Source organism: Xiphophorus couchianus, chromosome 10, assembly GCF_001444195.1.
Source record: "Xiphophorus couchianus chromosome 10, X_couchianus-1.0, whole genome shotgun sequence".
Taxonomy (NCBI): Eukaryota; Metazoa; Chordata; class Actinopteri; order Cyprinodontiformes; family Poeciliidae; genus Xiphophorus; species Xiphophorus couchianus.
This window is the reverse complement of record NC_040237.1, coordinates 17,193,428-17,199,757: the sequence shown is the minus strand read 5'-3', so window position 1 is coordinate 17,199,757 and position 6,330 is coordinate 17,193,428. Positions and strand designations below refer to the sequence as shown.

Genomic DNA, 6,330 nt, shown 5'->3' with positions numbered 1-6,330 from the left:
TTTTAATTGCTGTTTGAAAGCAAACAACAAAAAAGTGAAAATAACCTTCAGATTTTAATAGTAAAGGAATTTTTCTTACCTCACCTTTATCCGTCTCCACCACACACTAATGCTGTCATGAATACGTTCAAATACTTCCAGCAGAGGGAGGGAACTTTTCATTTAGCAGGGTTTGGCAGTCCAGTGGCACATCAGTAAAATATGCCCCCACCCGGAAAAATAATCCAACCTGTTCTACCTTTTAGAGCTCATTGTTTTTTATTTGTAAAAAACAATGTGCTCTAGTTTTAATTTAGTGCAGATTTTCTCTCCCCACACAGTTAAAATTATTCTTGAACCCTGATATAGTATTGGCTTGAGTGTTCCTTAGGAAGTTTCACCTTCACTTTCAGTCATCAGCAGGTTTCTGGCAGAATTACTGATGGATATTGCAGAATTTGGTTGCTTTCCTGCTGACTAACTGTATTATTTTTTTATGGGAAGGAAAATTAGCAGGCATTACATTGAAATTGGGTGCAATGCACCAGTACCTCTGGCAATACAACATATCAAAGAAAACATGATGCTACCATCACCATACATTTGATGCACTGTTCATAGGTTAGAACGTTTCCTCTTCACTAATACAAATGACCCTTTAAACCTCTTGCATTCTGTTCTTTAATTAAATCAAGTTTATTTGTGTAGCACATTTCAGCAACAAGGCAGTTCAAAGTGCTTTACATCATGAAAACGAAAAGTCATTCAAGCATCATACAGTCACCAATTGTGAACACACACAGCGTAGAATGGTCTGCTCCTTCCCAGCTGTGCTGTGTGATGTATTTTAATAATTTAATAATAATTGAACTAAGCAGCAGTAAACATGGTCATAACTCTGTCTGTAGGCTGGAGGTCTTAAACTCCAATCTTGCAGGTCGGCGTCCTGAAACTTTTAGATTTTGCCTCTGCTTCAACAGAGACAAATAATGAGGTGATTAGCAGGACTCTGGATAACATGACTGCACTTAGGAGGTGATTCAGCTGTTTAATTGAAGTGTGTTGGACGAGGGACACATGTAAAAGTTGCATGACACCAATCCTCGAGGTCCTCGTTGACCTTTGCTCCGTGTCTCATCCTGTCACATCACTGTCAAATAAACGTTACTACAGCCAAGAAAATCCTTTAACAAAATCAGTTTGACTAAAAGACGTTTTATGAGAAGGCAGCAAGAGATACTAAGCACACAGATCTGACAAGAACAACAAGGTCACTGAGCATCCGAGGAAGCCCGACCTTATTATTAACTTAAAGATTAATGATGCATCACAAATTTAATAAAGATATCAGTCTATCAATGTGTCCATTCTGAAGAAATGTCTCATCTAAAGGATCATTTGACTTTGTTTATAACATAAACGGAGAATTTATTTCATAATACACAGAACTATACGTTTCCAGATTCTTTGGGCATAAAAAATGCTTCTGAGACTACTCTACAGTAATAACCTGTCTTCATGTGTTTCTTGATCCAACGTTGATGTCATTGTCCAGTCATTGTTCAAAATCTCTTAGGACATCCCTCATTCTGGTGGGTTCCTCATAGGTTTTCTCACACTGACTGACTAACTGTGTATAGAGGAGTGTAGCTCTGTTACATACAGCCGATTCATCCATTTGCTGCACAAGGTCCAGAAAACGGTCAAATTCTGAGAGAGTTGCATCTGCTTGAGGTCCAGCTGTTGTCCTCAATTCAGCCGATCCCTCATTTATCTCCTCCAACACATTCTTCAACTTCTTCAAGGTGTTCTTTTGAGGTTCAATGATGTCCTTGAACTCTTTAGTTAACCCATCTGCAGTTTCCATCATTTCTCTCTCTTTTGCCAACATCTCTGAGTTTGAATCATAAACACCTTTGAATCCAACATAGATTATAACATTTGATGCCAGTACAGCTGAAACTCCTAAAGCTAGTTTCCGAGTGTTTTCAGTTTTTCCCAGTAATAATCCTCCAACTGCAGTCGCTCCCAGTCCTACACCAAGGGCTCCAACTGCTCCTCCAATCAGGCGGCGTCTTTTAGTTTCACTGTGTAGCTCTTTGACTCTGTCAGAAATCCTTCTCAGCTCTAGTAGAATAATTCTCATTCTTGGTTCATATTTGTCTAGTAGACTGATGAACGATCGGGAATATTCACTATGTTGTTGGAATAAAATTAAACTGTCCATAGAACTACTTCTCTGTAATCCTGGGTGACTTGCCATGTCCATAGTGACTTGTCTGAATTGCAAGTTATAAATTGGACTTCACAAGAACTTATTTGGACTGGCAGAGGTTTAGTAGCATGGAGGCGTTGTTGTACAAATCTGAAATTTGAAAGTGAACCCATCAAGATCTTTAATATTGTATACTTCAAATTCTTTAAACTCTTAAGAAAAAAACAATATAATATACCTCCAGTAAATGTCCTCAGTAAATTCTGTCTGGTGGCAAAGTCCAGTGAGTAGAGAGGATTAACTGGCTGTGGAAGACAGAAATAATTAGTGTAAAGATGAATTAATCTAAAATTGAATAACAACTATTCTTAGCTCACATGCAATAAGTACAAATCCTCCTTGAATATTTGCATCCATTGCGTTTGAGGGACTGTATACGGTTTGCCAGATGGTATCATCTCATATTGTGAGTTGAGGCTGTGAGCAGGTCTGGGGTAAGAACACTTTGTAGAATGTTCTGCTGGTTTTCCTCAGGCTGTGTCTAAGGTTCAGCACAGCTACCCAATGGAAGGAGCTCGGTTAGCCGCTGCGTCTTGTAATAATAAGATCCTGGCAATAAACTCTTTATTGCCAGGATCTTATTATTGCAGGCATGATCCATGTCTCATGGCTTTAGGTGAACATTTTTCTTTCTTTTTCTGTTTTTTTTTCACCAATGTAGCTCATTTGGAATATTGCTGATCAATACCATTTGCACACATTCATCAGCATGTGAATGACTGAATGTAGTGTACGGCGTTTTGAAGTCCTCTAGATTTGATAAAGCTCTGTACAAGTACGGGCCATTTGCCATATTTTCAATTTACCTGCTAAATACTGGCTCACTTAATTATCACTGTGATTCACACATATCGCAAAATGTGGTACAGGTATAAGTATATTATTAAAGAAAAGCTTACAAAATGTAAGTTGTGTTGAATTTCAGAAAATAGCTTCTGTCTCTTTGTATAACCCAAAAAGGAACAACCTGTGAAAAACCTCAGTGATGAGCAGAACAAACCAGATTGAACAGATACGGAATACATCTGCTTTCTGTTCTCATTCTTGCAAGAATTAAAGTCTGAGTAAATGAGTCACCAGTTACTAGGCAAACAAGTTTGAGTGAACGTCACCGATCTGCTTAGTAACTAAAAGTGACAGTTCTTTGGGGGGAAGCTTCTTTTTTGAAGAGACTGACTGACTGCTGACTGTTTCACTGTGAAAGGCAGAATTAGCATTCCATTAATCCTTAGATTTTTTGGAAATACATTTAGAATAGTCATAGAAAAGTTTTATCCACTTTAACAATTTTTGCTTCAAAATTCACTAATCTTTTGAAATCCACACATAAGTCTAGTAATGGGATGGAATTGTAAAAACAGTTCCATCCTTCCCTTAAAAACAATGACCATGAAAACAGAGTTAAAATCATCAGTCCGATTTATTAAAACCAAACAATTGATAACATTTTTTAGGAACAACATGCTTCCTCAAGGGAAACGCAGAAAATGGCCCCAAACAGCAGATTTCCACTCCTTTTCCCTCCTAGACAAGCTACGTCCTAAAGAGGGCGTTCCCTTGTGTGTATTGTCACTTAAGTATTAGTCTTAAACTTTTTTTATTTTACAAACAGGTACATTAAAAAAGTACTGCTGTTGTTTTTAAAATCAGTTGCTGATAAAAAGTGACTCTTGCTGGATTGTGGAGATCTTCAGTACCTGGTTGCTTCTTCACAATGTGTTGGAATGTTTCACTGTCTACCTCTTAAACTTGGAAACTTGCCTTGTGACCTGTGATTTGACAGGCCTAGTACTGTCAAATCAGTACGTCTTAACTTAACTTAACTTAGATTAACTTAGATTAATCTAAGTTAATCCATTAACTTAGATTAATGGAAAGATGACCGTTGATCTCACTGTTTTTTATTGCCTTTTACTGTTTTCATTGTTTTTTATTGCGGTTTCCGACAGCAGCAATAAGGTGCAACTATTCCCTACTGCATGATCAACCATGTAAATCCACGTATCAACAACCCGTCTCAGAAAGACAGGAATATTTGTTGGAAATGTATTTAAAATGTTTCTTACCACATCAGAGCCAAATTAGTTGGAGTCTCAGTCTCAGAGATGTTTTACATTTTATGAAAATATTTGAACATAAGCCACTCCCACTGGAACAGAGGTCAAAGTAAAAGAATTAAGAAATAGAAAATCAGTTTGTTAACTTTATCACATGATGACCTTTGACTCTTCACCAATAAGAAATAAAATTAACTAAGCTGAAACTATGGTTTATTTGGGGGGAAGTTTCTTTTTTCTTCAATTTTTCAATTTTTTTCTCCAAAAGTAAATGTAAAAGTAGCTGAGGCTTACCTGTAAGGAAGCTTTATTCTGCAGCAAACAGGCACCTGAGTTGCCACTGTTTCTGTGTATCACACACACACATGTCCACGCACACACACACACACACACAGAACAAAACAACTCAACCTTACCACTATTATGTACCCTGAGGCACAAAAACATGCAAGAAAATGTCCTATTGGACAGCTGGTAACCACACCCACTGAAAACCTGTTATCATTTAACTACCTATCTTGTAGGATCTGCAACTTGGTGCAAAAGAGTTTCTGCAAGTGTTACAGTAAACATAATCTTAACCTGATGTCAGAAGTGCTACAAATGTACAAAAACCTCTTTCTTTTTTCAATTTGTGGAACAGCAAACATAATTTGCGCACTGACAAATTTTAACCATTTTTTTCCCGATTATTTTCCACCAAATCTTTATGACCGCAGCACATTTAATAGCCAGCAATCAGTAAATCAATAGCCAGACTGCAGCGCATGGTAGACCCGAGAACTTTGTCCTCCAGGTGAAGAGAGATCACTTCAGGACAAATTGCGACAAATCCCAAGTTTGTCAACTGAACAAGTGCGCTTGCCTGGCATTCAAAATGATGAAACACCTTATGACCCCCCACCTCAAAAAGGAATCCGGCGCCTCTGGTAGTTGCACAGCAAATGTGGCGACGTCAAAGGCAATAGAGAAAACCAAACCGACAGAAAAATATAACCCAAAAACAATACAAGGATATTTATCCAGCAACGGGAGAGAATACATTTTTTAGACACTCAAAGTACACAAGTTTACCTATAGTTAACTTAGTTATTTATAGGAAAAATTAATTAAAAGTGATATACGCAGGGAGATTCTAAGATATTATTTAGCCATTTGCACATTGTAGTCAACATTTTATCCAGATACTTCCCAGATACTGCAAAATGACCTCTTGTTATATTTCTTATGTATAAATATCAATAAAATGTGAAACAAAAAAATAATATGAATCAATTTGCTGTCAGATTAACATGGTATAATATTGACTTCCACTGTTCATAATCCTCAATCAGAAGATGTTTGGTGTGAGGTATGGCGTACACAATTTATCATCAACGAACCACAGATAGAAGATGTTTACTGAAGCTTGGACGTTTCATTATCTGAAAAGAGAAAGAATATGACACTTGCAAATCTACCAATGGATGACCATCCATCCACCTGGGCGGACAGTATGGTCATGAAGTGCACTGCTCAAAGTGACAATAAAGCTTTGCTGAGCTATTCTGATTTAAATCTACGTCCAGTTGACTTACTGTAGGTTCCCTCCAGTAGAATTTCAACCGGGCCAATCAGCAAACAGAAGAAGTTGCAAACAATGTCAGTTTTCTGAGCTGTTTTAGAATTTAATCTGCTTGTGGTTTTAGCAAAGGCAGCAGAGGAAGTGAACGAAGTCGATCAGTTTGTGTTGACCACACTTCAAAATATTGAGTTAACATTAACAGCTGCCTTGTTTGCATTGGCGATTCTCTCTTCGCAGTGGGGGATGGTTGTTTACAGCGCAGGCAATTTCCAGTAAGCTTCATAGCATCGAACTGACGCATTACATATGTTATGGGAAAACGTTAGGGAAGGAATAAAATGTAAAACCTCAGAGTCCACGCCTTCAATAAGCAATCCTTTCTCAATCATTTTCAGACCCTCTGTATGAAGCAGAGCGGGCTGGTTTATATCACCAGGCTATTGTTGAAAGAAAGC

At 37.7% G+C, this 6,330-nt stretch overlaps 1 long non-coding RNA gene across 1 annotated transcript; it reads right to left on the bottom strand.

The window, feature by feature from the left end:
• Window positions 1-683: 683 nt before the first annotated feature.
• On the bottom strand, window positions 684-4,686 carry LOC114151796 (uncharacterized). The gene is made up of 3 exons (XR_003597012.1): window positions 4,606-4,686; window positions 2,433-2,499; window positions 684-2,344 (listed from the first exon to the last, which is right to left on the bottom strand). It is a non-coding gene; the product is annotated as an uncharacterized LOC114151796 (long non-coding RNA).
• Between the last annotated feature and the right edge of the window lie 1,644 nt (window positions 4,687-6,330).